This window comes from Rhinoderma darwinii, chromosome 5 (assembly GCF_050947455.1).
Source record: "Rhinoderma darwinii isolate aRhiDar2 chromosome 5, aRhiDar2.hap1, whole genome shotgun sequence".
NCBI classification, from domain to species: domain Eukaryota; kingdom Metazoa; phylum Chordata; class Amphibia; order Anura; family Rhinodermatidae; genus Rhinoderma; species Rhinoderma darwinii.
This window is the reverse complement of record NC_134691.1, coordinates 21,582,096-21,598,478: the sequence shown is the minus strand read 5'-3', so window position 1 is coordinate 21,598,478 and position 16,383 is coordinate 21,582,096.

Below are 16,383 nucleotides of genomic sequence, written 5' to 3'. Positions count from 1 at the left end.
GTAACAACAACCATAAATGAATTCCTTGAGGGGTGTAGTTTCCAAAATGGGGTCACTATTGGGGGATTTCTACTGTTTTGGCATGTCAACAACTCTTCAAACCTGGCATGCTGCCTAATATATATTCTAATAAAAAAGAGGACTCAAAATGCACTAGGTGCTTCCTTGCTTCTAGGGCTTGTGTTTTATTCCACGAGCGCAGTAGAGCCACATGTGGGACATTTCTAAAAACTGCAGAATCTGGACAATACATATTTAGTAGCATTTCTCTGGTTAAACCTTCTGTGTTACAGAAAAAAAATTGAATAAAATTGAAATTCAGCAAGAAAAATGAAATATGCAAATTTCACCTCCACTTTGCTTTAATTCCTGTGAAATGCCTGAAGGGTTAAAAAACTTTCTAAATGCTGTTTTGAATACTTTGAGGGGTCTAGTTTTTAAAATGGCGTGTTTTATCAGGGTTTCTAATACATAGGCCCCTCAAAGCCACTTCAGAACTCAAGAGGTACCTTAAAAAAAAGGCTTTTGAAATTTTCTTAAAAATATGAGAAATTGCTGTTTATGTTCTAAGCCTTGTAACGTCCAAGAAAAATAAAAGAATGTTCAAAAAACGATGCCAATCTAAAGTAGACATATGGGAAATGTGAACTAGTAACTATTTTGGGTGGTATAACCGTCTGTTTTACAAGCAGATGCATTTAAATTCTGAAAAATGCTATTTTTTAAAAAGTTTTTCTCAATTTTGCAATTTTTCACCAATAAACACTGAATATATCGACCAAATTTTACAACGAACATGAAGCCCAATGTGTCACGAGAAAACAATCTCAGAATCGCTTGGATAGGTTTAAGCATTCCGACGTTATTACCACATAAAGTGAAATATGTCAGATTTGAAAAATGGGCTCTGAGCCTTAAGGCCAAAACTAGGCTGCGTCCTTAAAGGCATGGTGTTGCCCTAAAAACATGTTTTTTTTTTAAAAATTAAACATTTAGTGTGTAGGTGATTAAACATTGTACAAATTTTTTTTTTTTTTTTCGCGAGTCAGGAAATATTATAAATTTTTTCTAATTTATAATACTACCCATTTTTGGTCACTAGATGGAGCTAGTTCCCAGAATTGCAGCATTGCAACATTGGGTTAAAAGCCCTCGCTCTAGTGAGCTCTCAGCATCCCCCCCTCCTTTATCCTGGCTAGTGCCGGGATAAACGAGGGGTTTGAAAGGTTTAACCTCCTACACTGTGTGTCGCCATTTTTTGAGGTAACCCACAGTGTAGTAGGTTTACATACAGTAGTAAACACACACAAACACTAACATACATTGAAATCTCTTACCTGCTCCTGCCGCCGCGGCTCCCTCCGGCCCGTCCGCTCCCTTTGCTGCCGCTGTTCCATGTGCACAAGTCCGGAAGCCGCGACCGGAAGTAGTAATATTACAGTCCGGTCGGCGCCAATTTCGAATAGGACTGTGTGGGAGCGGCGCATGCGCAGTTCCCACACAGACGCCGTACACGGACGTGAATGGGACGGGAGCCGTTCACAGTCCCTATGGGACTGTGGCTGCCGTACTCCATGTCTGTGTGTGTCGTTAATCGACACACACAGAAATGGAACAAAAAATGGCAGCCCCCATAGGGAAGAAAAAGTGTAAAAATAAGAAACAGTAAAACACAAACACACAAATGAATATAAACGTTTTTATTACAGCACTAACATCTTTAACATATAAAAAAATTATTTGCCATGACACTGTTCCTTTAAGGGGTTAAGCAAAAGTTCTGTCCAATATTTGTGTTACAGAACTAGTATAATCTAGTATAATCCAGTCTTTCCGTTCTATGGAGCTATGATGTCACAGGTGGTGTTGCTGGTGATGTCATAAACATACCTCCCAACTTTTGAATTCGGAAAAGAGGGACATTTTAAGCCACGCCCTATATCCCGCATAAGCCCATCAAATCACGGCCAGATCCTTCTTCAAATAACGCGCGCACATTCTCACTGCGGATCTCTGGACAGTCTGGATATCACAGATATTATGGATCCGGTTATATCGTCTTTGTGTTACTTTTCCTAACTTGGGTATAACATTTGCTCATCACGGCGGCAGCAGCTGCAGGACAAACCTAAAGGCAGAGAACAATGAAAGTCAAGAGGGAGACCCTGTGGTGGATGACTTTTCAATTGACAGGTAGCAGAGTTACATGATGGGGAATTGTTTTTCCTGTTGTATAACTCTGCTACCTGTCAATGGAAAAATCATCTGTCAGAGGGAAAAATGTTTGCCCATGGCGGAGAACCACAAAGAAACACTGGGGAATCAGACATGGTGGGGAAACATTTTTCCCTGTGGTGGATGACTTTTCAGCTGACAGGTAGCAGAGTTATATGAAGGGGAATTATTTTTCATTGACGTCTAGTATATATCGCAGCGAAGGGAAGAAGACAGAAGTCGCTAGAGGTGAGGAGAAGTATTTTTATTCTTCATATTACAAACCTTATTATTTTGTTTTGCAGGTTCCGCTGGACCGTTTGGACTACCTCGTAGATTCGTTGGACTACTGCGATGATCTACGTTTTAAAAAAAATAAAATGGTCAAAGAGGGTTTTGTGGGAGAGTTCTTATTTCAATAAAAAAAAATATTTTCTTATGTGTCTGTGTTTTTTTTAATCCTTTATTAGCGCCTTGGTAATGACAGTTGTCTGATTGACTGCGTCCATTACTAAGGTGGGGCTTAGTGTGACCCAGTAAAAAGGCTGCAACTAACCCCCCATTATTACCCTGGTGCCCACCACCACTAGGGGTGTCGGGAAGAACCGGGTACGATCCAGTACCTGACCATCTCTAGTGATGGCCAGACACTGGGGCGGCCGCAGGCTGATATTATTAGGCTGGGAAAGGCCAGAAACTGTGGCCCTTCCCACCCTGGTAATGCTAGCCTGCTGCTGCTTTGTTGAATCTGGCTGGTTAGGAAAATGGGGGGGAAAGCAATGTCGTTTTCTTTTTTTTTTTTTTTTAAATCGACGTGGGGTCCCCCCCATTTTCCATAACCAGCCAGATACAACACAGCAGCAGCCTAGCATTACAAGGGTGGGAAAAGCCAAGGTTTTTGGCCCTTTCCAGCCTCATAATACCAGCCTGCTGCTGCCCAGTGCCCGACCATCACTACAGTTGGTCTGGTACTGGATCGCACCCGGCTCTTCCCAGCACCCCTGGTGGCGGTGGGTACAGGGGTAATAATGGGGGGTTAGTTGCAGCCATTTTACTAGCAAACATTAAGCCCCACCTTAGTAATGGACGTTGTCAATCAGACTGCTGCCATTACTAAGGCGCTATTAAAGTATTAAAGAAAACACAGAGACATAAGAAAATATTTTTTTATTGACTTCCCCACATAAAAAAAATACGTAGATCATCAAAGTAGTACAATGAGCGCTGCACCCGCTTCAAAAATGCTGATCGGCAGGGGGTCCCGGAAGTCGGACCCCGACCCATCATCTCTTGATGGCCTATCCTGAGGATAGGTCATGAATTTTTAGGGACTGGATAACCCTTTTAACTCCATATGGAGCATCCATTTAGGCATTTTTATACTTAAAGTGTTTGGTAAACGTTTAACAAACTTCTGACGTGTCATAGTGACATGTCAGAAGTTTGCATTGGTGGGGGTCCGAGCACTGAGACCCCCACCAATCGCTAAAACGAAGACGCTGAAGCACTCGTGTGAGCACTCAGCTGCTTCGTTTCTGTTCTATTTACTGCCTATTTACTGCTTTTTGTCTATAGGGACAGTGATCAGTTCCCTAAGGCTTGCACCCCCTTTCATTTAAGCCTGTGCTGCAGGATTCTATTTTTGTAGATAGATTAGATAGATAGATAGATAGATAGATAGATAGATAGATAGATAGATAGATAGATAGATAGATAGATAGATAGATAGATAGATAGATAGATAGATAGATAGATAGATAGATAGATTGGGGCAGGGCAGGACATTGCTCAGACCGCCGGGACGGCGGGACAGCAGTCAAAAACCAGGACTGTTGGGAGGTCTGTCATAAAAACCATCATGGTCACTTTCTCTGCTGCCTCCATATTGGCTCATTTCACTGAGGTGAAAGCCACTGACAATGTGGTTGAAGCTTTGTATAATTGCGATACTAATCTGCCCTGTGACTGGTTCACAGATGGTAAGTGGGGCTTTTCTATTACAATGAGCGTCACATGTTGTCCGGGGGCTTATTCACTGTGAATGGTTATTACATTTTATGAAAACACAATGTTGATAGTCTAGGCCCCGGCTACCTCTGTGTTACATTATGACATTTGTACTTTGTATTGTCTTACAATTTACTATCTCACTTTTTATTCTAGACTAATGCCCTAGCAGTGCCCCCTGGAGCAGAGCCGTCCAAGTTATCGGACATATACAGATGGATGACAAAGTCCATATTTGGGGTGAGTAGGGGGATGATATCATTGCCCCGCTTATACTGTATCTTATATTGTACATCAGTTGTATCCTCTTCAGATACACACATTTTACAGCGAACCGCAGGAGACCAAATGTCGCTGCTGAGTCATAATCTAATATAAAGAGTGTGGTGGGAGTACTGGCTCTTATTGAGGAGAGCAAGCAGATGTATGGACACTTATTTACAGGCAATGCTTCATGGGAAAAAAGTATGCAAATTAGCTCATATCAGTCAAACTATAGACTTCTCCAAATGGAAAAGAAAGACCCATGGAGGCGTCTCCGGTTTGGCTGTTATGAGATAAGTTACATACTAATATAAAGAGTAATGGCATAAGTAATGCACAGAGAATAAATCTCCTCCAGCGCATACGTCAGGTCTTATGTTATTTACTGACTCCCAATTATAAGTCATTTATTGTGGTCATGTCTGCTTTTCTCTATAATTTGTTACGTTTTTATTGTAGGTTGCTCCACCGGCTGCTCTGCCCCCCAAGGAAGGCTATGTCCTATTTTGCGACTGCTGTGAGTATATCGGAGAGACGGTATTTGGGGTGAGTAAGAATTTACTACCAATATTGTCCATCTGTGTTATGTATATGCCCATATATCACCCTATTTACCCAGAGGTCATGTCTCTTTTTATATATATAAAATATTCGTTTTTTTTAGTTCCACAAGGGTGACTTAAACGTGTGTTGATTGGCTCATACAATACACTGCACAGGGCTTAAATGGAGTATACCACAGGATATGTGATAATTGTCTGATCACTGGGGGCCCCTACCGATTGCTTGAGTGTTGGTCTCCAACCCCCTGTTTTTCTCCCTACTGCTTGACCACAATGACGAGGACATTGAATAGACGGGTGGTTGAGAATGTGTTCTTCCGCTCCATTCAAAATCCATGGGAATAATGGAAACAGCTGAGTACAGCGACCATCTGTTTCCGTCAGTCCCATAGACATTGAATAAAGCAGCGGTAAGGAGATACAGTTCAGGAACCCTATTCTCGCTATTGGTGGCGGTCCCAGCAGGGGCGCGTCCAGTGATCAGCCATTTATCACCTATCCAGTAGATAAGTGATAATTGTCAATTCTAAGACAACCCCTTCAATAGGATACTATCCCCTTCATTTAGCCCTCCCCCGGCTGCCCTGATAAACCACCGCCCCCGCGTCACAGGGGGCGATGGGGGACAGAGAAGACTATTGACCATGGCATATTTGTGGTTAAATGGCCAGGATTGGAATTATCTCTGATCCCAGACCTTAGAGCAGGGTGTCAAATGTAATATACAGCTGACACAGGCTGTACATGTCGTGGGCTCAGTTCCAGACCCATACTTACATACATGTACAGTGGATGTTGAGAAAGGGTTAAGAAATTATTGTTTAGAAGTGGAGCTATATACAATATTTTACTCATGTGTAGTACTTGTCGTTGAGGTGTTTACTCAGGATCTACAAAGGCAAATCCTCTGCTTCTTTACGTGGTGTCCTTGTATGAAACAATCAGTCCATGCTTTACAGGCTGAACATTGGCGCTGAGCAGACATTTAATGTACAGTGACAATCTTGTCTTACAGATTACTATAGAAAACCCATCCCACCAAAGGAGGAACCGTCTCGGATCGAGAAGGTCATTAGGTGGGTCGAGGAGAACATCTTCGGAATAAGTCAAACATTTTTAAGTATTTTTAGATATGCCATACTAGACTGAAATGATTAAATATACAGTAGTATCCCTCCCAAAAATATGAATCTAAAGGAACAAAGAGACTTATGGTCAATGTAGTCATCGTGTTGTGACTACGAATTAACCAAAATGTACAATTAAGAAACCAGATACAAATTACATTTTAAGCCTTGGGCTATTGTCTTCCACCATGTATGTAACATAAGTAAACACACCATGGCCCATTGGATATTTGGGTAAATCCTCTCCCTAGGGAAGCCTATCACCTTATAACTATTGGCCATGACGACCACTGTGACAGTCCCATACAGAGGATTTGCCCATGACATGACAACACCACCAGACATTGACCTTCCCCTGACCTCTATGTTCACTCTGTTTATTGCAGGTTACTCCGCTACCATCCGATCCACCCAAGGCGTCACCTTGCATGACCTTCCTAGGCCTCCTGAAGACACAGATCTCTAGAAGAGGCTGGACGCAGCCTGCAGGGCTTAGGAGGAAAGCCTCCATGACAGCACTAGGAGGGAAATGGTTAAGGGTTGAAGGAAAGTTGAAGGGAGGGGGAGGAGGGACAAGGAGGAGTTGGTGCCGTTGCTGAGCTTCCCGCTGTTTTCGGCATTGAGCCGGAAGCAGCGGGAGGAGTAACACGCACAGAGACAAGCTCCCCTGTTGCCCTGCTCTGTGCTATGTCTGAGGCTGCATTACTCGAGCGGCTGCGTGCCGCTGCTGTGCACCACGGTCCCGGTTGGCTTGAGGAGACCGTGGCTGCAATAACAAGGATCCCGGAGGCCGTATCGCCACGTCAGGCCCGGCTTACGAGGTCTGTTGCTGCGGGGGACAGGCTCCCCTCCCCCGGCCTCCTTCCTAGCATTACTATGGCGGCGGGGGGGAGTCGGCAACAACCGCTCCTGCTCGGAGCAGGCAGAGAGCGTTGCCGGGGGTGACGGCGACTCAGGCCGGGTCTACCTGTCCCTCCCGGCGGTCCCGACCTCCAGAGCTCCTCAGCCCAGAGGCGGTCCCGCGGACACGGCGTCGCAGGGGGAGCCCGAACACGGACGCTGCAGGCCAGGCAGCTGGGAGGGCCGCCTCTTCCCAGGCCCTGCGTCCTGGCAGGAATCCCCAGCCGCGACGGGGTGTCGGCGGTAAGCAGGGAGTCGCAGGCCGGGCTCCCTGTCACCCCTCCCCCATCGGATGGAAGATTTGGAGGACAAGGTACGGCTGCCCCGCCTGGTAATGTTCCGGCCAGGGGGCAGGCTTCTTCAGGATCATCGAGACGGACGCCTAGATCTGCAGCGACGTCGAGGCAACAGGTCCGGTCGGAAGTCTGGGTCCCAGCGGTCGGGCGGCAGGTTGCCGGCCCATCGGTCAGCGCGTCCTCATCCCCGTTCCGAAGATGTTGGTGGGATGGCCAGTCGTCTGCGAGAGAAGAGCTGGAGGAAGGTGAACTGGACATGTATCGTCGAGGTCAGGATGGTCCGGCTGACGGGAACACAGCGCCTGTGCAGCCCGGTGAGTGTATAACTCCATCATTGTCGTATCCAGCGATTTTTATGTCGGGTGTCGGCGGGGGGGCTGCTAGCATCGCATCGGTGGCCGGTAGTGGCGCAGGCGGGCGCGACGGCGCGGGTCTGGCGGACTTAGTGGGTTGCTTGCGGGAGCTGGTCGGGCGCCTTGATAGGGCGGCGGCGCCGGTAGTCACGGAAGTGTCCCCGGCGGTAGTTTGGGAAGGCCCCAGAGACGTGGGATCGTTACAGGCGCGGCCCGCGATGGCGGTTAGAGAGGCGGTCGCGGTGTCGGTACAGACCGAGGCACAAAAAGATGGCGATCGGGTGCGTATTGATGATCGGGCTCGTGGGGAGGTGTATGTTTGTTTCGAAGGTCCGTTGGGGGCGCATTTAAAGCAGGAGGTGCGTGAGCGGATCTGGAAGGACGAATATGTTGAGATTTTTTCTCTCTTGCCGCTTGCTAAATTCAATTTGGATAAGAGCAAGCGGGACGAGAGTAAGAAGGACGAGGAGGAACGTCGGCGGTATAGGCTTATCCCGCAGACGTTCGTTAATTGGTCGCAGGCGTTCGCCATATTAGCCAGTGTGATAGGAGAAAAGGCGCCGGAAAATAGTTCGGCGTTGTTTTGTTATTTTGATGCCATTGGGGAGGCTCATAGGGCGTATGGGGGTCAGGCGTGGCTGCGATACGATGAGCAATTCCGTCAGCGAAAAGCGGTTCGGCCGGCGATTCGGTGGGACCAGAAGGATATTGCTCTCTGGTTACGGGTTACGGCTCCGGTTAGGCAGTCCTTTCCCGGGAGCGCCGGCCAAGGAGGCCAGTCCAGTCAGGTTGGACAAGGCGGCGGGGGAAAGGCGGGATTTTGCTGGCAGTTTAACGAAGGCCAGTGTAAGTTCGGGGCCACGTGCAAGTTCAAGCACGTGTGTTCCGAGTGTAATGGTGCATCACACGGGGCGGCGAAATGTATGCGGAAAAAGAGGTCAGGGAACCAGTCCTCCTCGGCTGGTCAAGGGGGTGTCACCGGTGAGGGTGGAAAAGATGGCCCCTTATCTAAATGAGTATCCGGATAGGGCGGCGGCTAAGTTGCTTTACGAGGGGTTTTGTGTTGGTTTTGTTATTCCTCCGCCTCCTTATGAGGTCCCGGTTACGCGGAGGAATTTAAAATCGGCTTACTTGCATGCCGAGGTCGTGTCGGAAAAATTGTTTAAAGAAGTTTCGTTGGGTCGCATGGCGGGGCCTTTTGTTGATTCGCCAATGAAAGATTTAGTTGTGTCCCCGTTGGGTATTGTTCCTAAGCGCGAGCCCTGGAAATTTCGTTTGATTCAACACTTATCGTATCCCAAGGGTTCGTCGGTAAATGACGGGATTGATCACGAGTTGTGCTCCGTAGTGTATACCTCATTCGATAAGGCGGTGGGGTTAGTGCGGGCTGCGGGTCCAGGCGCGTTGCTAGCAAAAACCGACATCGAGGCGGCGTTCAGGTTGTTGCCAGTTCATCCAGAAAGCCAACGGCTGTTGGGTTGTTTTTGGAATGGGGCTTTTTACGTGGATCGGTGCCTTCCGATGGGGTGTTCCCTTTCTTGTGCATACTTCGAGGCGTTTAGTAGCTTCGTGGAGTGGGTAACGAAGGGAGTAGCCGGGGTCGACTCGTTGATCCATTACTTAGATGATTTCTTGTGCGTTGGCCCGGGGGGTTCGCCGGTTTGCGGGAATTTGCTTTATGCGCTACAGAAGGTGGCGAGGGAATTTGGGATCCCTTTGGCGCCAGAAAAAACGGAGGGCCCGGTAGCGACGATTTGTTTTTTGGGAATTTAAATAGATTCGGTGGCAATGGAGTGTCGTCTTTCTGCGGATAAGCTGGGTGCTTTGAGGCTGGAGGTACGGCGGGCTTGTAGATTGAAGAAAATGACGCTGCGGGAGCTTCAGTCGCTGCTGGGGAAGTTGAATTTCGCCTGCCGGATTATGCCAATGGGGAGGGTGTTTGGTAGACGGTTGGCGGCGGCAACGGCGGGAGTGTGTGCGCCACATCATTTTGTGCGGCTCAAGGAGGAGCATCGAGCGGATCTGCAGGTATGGGATGACTTCTTGGGCCAGTACAATGGTCGCTCGCTATGGATGGCCCCAGCGCAGGATACGAGTGATTTGAATATTTTTACGGATGCGGCTGGGGCGGGCGGTTTTAGAGCTTACGGGGGAGGTCCGTGGTGCGCAGGTCAATGGCCGGCTAGTTGGGTGTCCAGTGGACTCACGCGGAATCTGGCCCTGCTCGAGCTGTTCCCCATTGTGGTGGCGGCGACCATTTGGGGGGACAGGCTCAGGGATAAGATGGTTCGTTTTTACTGCGACAACATGGGGGTGGTGCTGGCTATCAATAACATCACAGCGTCCTCTCCTCCGGTAGTTCAGTTGTTGCGGCATTTAGTGTTGGTGTGTTTATCGTTGAACGCGTGGGTGGTGGCGGTGCATGTGCCGGGAGTACGGAATTGTATCGCTGATGCTCTTTCTCGCTCGCAGTGGGACCGGTTTCGGGAATTGGCACCGGGAGCGGAACGTCTCGGTTTGGCTTGTCCGGAACATCTTTGGGATCTGGTCTCGGTCCCGTAGAACAATTGGTACAAAGGTCTTTGGCGCGCACGACGTGGAGTGCTTATTCTGCTTGTTGGAGGCAGTGGGAGGAGTGGGTAAGAGAGTTGGGTGACGTCAACACGGATAGAGACAGGTTGGTGGCACTTTTGTACTGGTTAGGGGACGCCTGGGAGGCGGGGTTTTCATTGGCGAAGGTGAACCGGTTCATGTCTGCGGTGGCGTTTGGTTTTAAGTTGCGGGGCTTTCAGGATGTATCTAAGGAATTTCTGGTGTTACAGGCTTTGAAGGGGTTGCGCCGAGGTAGAGTGGAGGCGGATGGCAGAAGGCCTGTGTCGTTTGCTTTGCTTAGCTCTTTGGGTGGTTCACTAGCATCGGTCTGTCGTTCTTCGGCCGAAATGGAGTTGTTTCGGTTAGCTTTTTCTTTAGCGTTCTTTGGGGCATTTAGAATAGGTGAGTTGGTGTCGCCGAGTACCAAGCAGGCAGGGGGGCTGAGAATTGGGGAGGTGAGCCTATTCGCAGATCGGCTTGAGGTATGGTTGCGTCGGTCAAAAACTGACCAATTAGGGAAGGGGAAACGGATAGTTTTGTTCGCCCTCCCGGGGTCGGTTATGTGCCCGGTAGCGTGCATGCAGGGTTTTAAGCCACAAGCGGGGTCTCCAGAGTTGCCATTGTTACGTCATGTGGACGGGTCATTTTTGTCCAGGTTTCAGTTTGGAGCTGTATTTAAAAAATGTCTGACGGCAGTTGGTGTCGCGGCGGGCTCATATTCATCTCATTCCTTCAGGATTGGCGCAGCAACGGAAGCGGGGCGCTGGGGGTTGGATGATGAAGGGGTGCGGCGCATCGGTCGTTGGGAGTCCAACAGATTTAGGTCCTATGTCCGCCCCCATTTGCTATGAGGCTTGTTGTTAACGCTTAAGAAAATGTTTTGTATGGTGGTGTCTAATTGTCTTTTCCGTTTCAGATTCGCCTCCGTGTTTGGTATGGTTGCTGGGTCACTCGTACGTGCACTGGGGGGCTTTGAGGGCGGACGTCCGCCCGGACGGTCGTCAGTTGCGCATTCCGCGACAGGATGCGGTTGTGCATTGGCCGGGATTTAGAGGTATGTCATGGAGCAGGGTGTTGGCGGAATTCCAGACATATGCCCGGCTTGATAGGGTCCCGGAGGTCTTAGTGTTGCACGTGGGTGGGAATGACTTAGGAGTCCGCCCTTTTCGTGAGTTGGTGCGTGATATAAAACATGATATGTTGTGTTTGTGGGTTTCTTATCCCAGGTTGGTGATAGTGTGGTCGGACATAGTCCCAAGGAAACATTGGCGGTTGGCTAGGTCAGTGGAGAGAGTCAATAAGGCTCGTATAAAAGTTAATCGGGCGGTGTCCCGTTTTGTAGCCAAAAACGGGGGCATTTGCGTGCGGCACAGGGATTTGGAGTGAGGAGTGGGGGAACTTCTGGAGGAGTGATGGGGTTCATCTGACTGAGGTTGGCATTGATCTTTGGAGCTTGGCGATAGCAGAAGGAATAGAAAGGGCGGTGGTGGTGTGGCGGAACTCACAGGCTTAAGGTGGTCAAGGCCTGTTTCGCTGTGGCGGGGGGAGTCCTTGAGGCCAGTCAGTAAAAAATGGTGGGGGGGTCGCATCGGGGGTATGCATCCCCCAAAAAAGGTACATGGTTGAAGACTTCATCGGGTGTTATCCCTTTGAAGTGGTCTTCTGGTGGAAGGTATATCACTTGAAGGCTTCATGGGTGTTATCCCTTTGAAGTGGACTTCTAGTGGTAGGTATATCACTTGAGGGCTTCATCGGGTGTTATCCCTTTGAAGTGGACTTCTAGTGGTTGGAGCCATCTGCAGAGGTGAGCGGTGCTTCCGAGCTGGTTTACGGCTGGAGGTAATTGGTTGGTGGTGGTTGCAGATGGCTAACTCGGGGTGTGTTTAAAAGGAATATCAAAAAATGGCTTCAAGGACTTCCTCTGCTCGGATTAAGGTTAACGTTAAAATTGTTATTTATGATTCTGACCCATGTTGGGTCATGTGAATTATTAGGAGGAATTCTCTGGTGGATTCCTACTTAGTTATCCGAACGTTTCGGATTTAATTTGTTTTACAAACTGTGAAATTAATAAACGGCTGCTGTGGCCATTTTCACATCCAACCTCGGTGTCACGTGTCTTTTCTAAAGGTGGGGGTGGAGGGATAGGAAGGGTTAATGGAAGGTTCACTAACACCCGACTCTACTTAGGCAGGTCATGGGTGAGTCTGATATTCACAGAATAGTAATTCTTCTTATTGGGGAGTGTAATTTGCTTTACATCCATAATCCTAACAAGAATCAGTCTGAGAACTTAGCAGAGGACAATGGTGGTTGTGATGTTTGGTTACGGGATGATTTTCTTTTTTCTGTTTTGTGTGCTTTTCTGTATTGTTCTTGTTGCTGAAGTTGGACTTAGATCCAGATGACATATTACTTGGATTGATAACATTTCTTTATAAGTCAGATACTTAGCAGCAGGTGTGAGATCAATCCTCCTGCCGACTTACTGAGAATTAAAATGAAAAAAATAACTATATTCCTACAGGTGACTCCAACTCCAGCTCCAGCTCCACCCTAAGAGAAAGAGGTGTCCTGGCTCCAGAGAAGCCTTAACTGGATTTATCAAGTAAGTGTCCTTTTTCCTCATTGTAGTATCAGTTTTATTATTATATAGTAGTATTGTTATCAGGGGCGGACACACTGTACCATATATACTGCTGTATAGGAGATCTACAGGACATACTGGACCATATATACTGCTGTATAGGAGATCTACAGGACATACTGGACCATATATACTGCTGCATAGGAGATCTACAGGACATACTGTACCAAATATACTGCTGTATAGGAGATCTACAGGACATGCTGTACCATATATACTGCTGCATAGGGGCTCTATAGGACATACTGTACCATATATACTGCTGTATAGGAGATCTACAGGACATACTGTACCTTATATACTGCTGTATAGGAGATCTACAGGATATACTGTACCATATATACTGCTGCATAGGAGATCTACAGGATATACTGGACCATATATACTGCTGCATAGGAGATCTACAGGACATACTGGACCATATATACTGCTGCATAGGAGATCTACAGGACATACTGGACCATATATACTGCTGCATAGGAGATATATAGGACATACTGTACCATATATACTGCTGTATAGGAGATCTACAGGACATGCTGTACCATATATACTGCTGCATAGGGGCTCTATAGGACATATTGTACCATATATACTGCTGTATAGGAGATCTACAGGACATACCGGACCATATATACTGCTGCATAGGAGATCTACAGGACATACTGGACCATATATACTGTCTCACATGGACTCTATAGGGCATACTGTACTGCATATGCTGCTGCATAGGCGATCTATAGGAAATATTGTACCATATATTCTGCTGCATAGGGGCTCTATAGGGAATATTGTGCCATATATGCTGCTGCATAGGGGCTCTATAGGGAATACCGTGCTATATATGCTGCTGCATAGGGGCTCTATGGGGAATACTGTACTATATATACTCCTGCATAGGGGCTCTATGGGGCATACTGTATTACTTGTACAGCTGTACAGGGCGTTGTAAATAGAGGGCCCACCAGCATCTTAAACAGAAAATAACAGTGCTTCCTACTGACTACTAGATAATAATTGTTCAATTTCAATCCATCAGTGAGATACATAAGAGCGGGTGATAGTTCAATCCTCCTACTGACCTACTGAGAGTGATAAAATAACTATAATGAAATGTATAAAATAACTACAAAGAAATGTATAAAATAACTATAATGAAATGTATAAAATAACTATAATGAAATGTATAAAATAACTATAATGAAATGTATAAAATAACTATAATGAAATGTATAAAATAACTATATTACTACAGGTGACTCCAACACCAGCTCCACCTGTAGAGGAAGAAGTGTCTTGGCTCCAGAAAAGCCTCATATGGATTCATGAAGTGAGTGTGACTTTTACCCTCTATAGTATCATTATTATTATTATTATTATTATTATAGTATTGTTATCAGGAGTGAATATACTGAACCATAGGAGCTCTGTAGGGACCATACTATACGGGACCATATATGCTGCATAGGAGCTCTGTAGGGACCATACTATACGGGACCATATATGCTGCATAGGAGCTCTATAGGACATACTGTACCATATATGTAGCTGCACTGGGGCTCCATAGGGAATACTGTACCATATAGGCAGCTGCACAATGGACCAGTAAACAGAGGGCCTGACCAGTGCTTCCCACTGCCTACTTTATGGCATATAAAGGATTGATAATTATTTCCATGGTTCATAATTATTGTTGTATTACAATCCACAAAATAAATTGGCGCACCATCCAAGAACTTCAGAGCCTTAACTTGAAGCTCCTGGTACGTAAAGCAAAACCTCTATCAGAGCCCTGACCCTCCCATGTGCCATTCTGGTGTCTATGTATGGGCCAGAGAGCCCTTTAGGGAACCAGGTTCCATGGTCCTTGGTGCCACTGCTACCTCCACACCCCACTATAGCTGCGCCCCTGAAGATCTTTCTAGAAAGAGGCTTTATGTCCATCACCTCACTCTCAACAAACTAGCTGTTACATAAAAGCTTTGCTGTCTCTGTCCGCCCCTGATTGTTATTAGTGGGCACAATCTCCTATGTGCCCACTCACCCCTCCTCCCACCTCTGCTGCCTGGGAATCTGTTGTCAATCAAGCACACAGTAATATAGAGGGAAGGGCTGATGTCTCCTCCTATAACCTTTTTTAATACTTCTGATTTCTTTTTGTAATATAAATATAAGATTCATTCACTTGTATAAGGTCAATAACACTTTAATAACCGTTTCCTTATTTGTTGCAGAATCTGGAGTCCTATAATTTTGGGCCTCCCTATGACGACTTATGGACCAAGCTCTTTGTTTTCCTTGGATATTGGACGGCTGTCTTTCTTCTTGACGCCAGCATTATCGATCCTCTCAGTTACATCATGGAGTGGTTTCAAGGAGCGGATGAATTCCCTGATATGGAGGGAATAGATGAGATCACGGATCCACTTTAAAACACGTGGATGATGGAAAAATGGCGCAGTAGACAACAGGCAGCGGTAATATAATGGATTATATCCTGGAGACCTAACGTTATTGAATAGATTGATATACTAGGATTTTTTTTATAAATCTAATATCCATGTGATTTTTTTTTTTGTTGCAGCCCGGCGCCATCTTCTATGCCTGTCATTTCCAAATCTATGGGCTAGTGGGCGAGAAAATAACACCTGAAACATGATGATGACACAACTAGGTCTCCCTCTGTTCCTTGCACACCCTTATCTCGGCAGAGGAGCTCGCTCGTTGAATTCACCCCAAAGCTCATCTCTTGCCTATTGCCAACAATGTGTCAAGGATTTACAACATCTTTGTATTAACATGCGGCGCACAGAGGACCCAGGTGAAGACTTTATTTTACTAGTAGATACAATTTCCTGGTCTCTGTTATTTATCAATGTGGGGGAGGGGAGTTTATTTTTTGATTGTCTTCATCATTTTATGCTGTCAACGTTTCATCATCACAGCAAATAGGAGGGAGATCCATAATTTTTAGAAGTTGAATTGCAGAGTGGGAAGGGGGTATAAATGACCTGACTGTTTCTATTGCTGTTGAAAAAAGTATTTTTTAAAAGAAGTTATCTGGTTTAGAAAACTCATTTTCAAGTTCTGGAATTCTGGGTCCATTGAGTGGGATCCCCCATTTTGGATCCTCATTTTTTAGCTAGAGCGGAGAACAACTACATAGAGTATTTTCACTATGGAGGATCGGACACGTCCTTGTGCCGGGTTATATGGACGGACCATTGATTTCAATGGGCACTATGTAATGCCTTATTTCTCCTGTGGTGGTGCTGCAGGGTGATTAAACACCTGCTGCCAGGTTACCTTAAAGATCACAACTGATTGCTGGGGATTCGAGCAGTCGAGCTCTCTGTAAGGGTATGTGCACACGATGAGAGGCTTTTACGTCTGAAAAAACAGACTGTTTTCAGGAGAAAA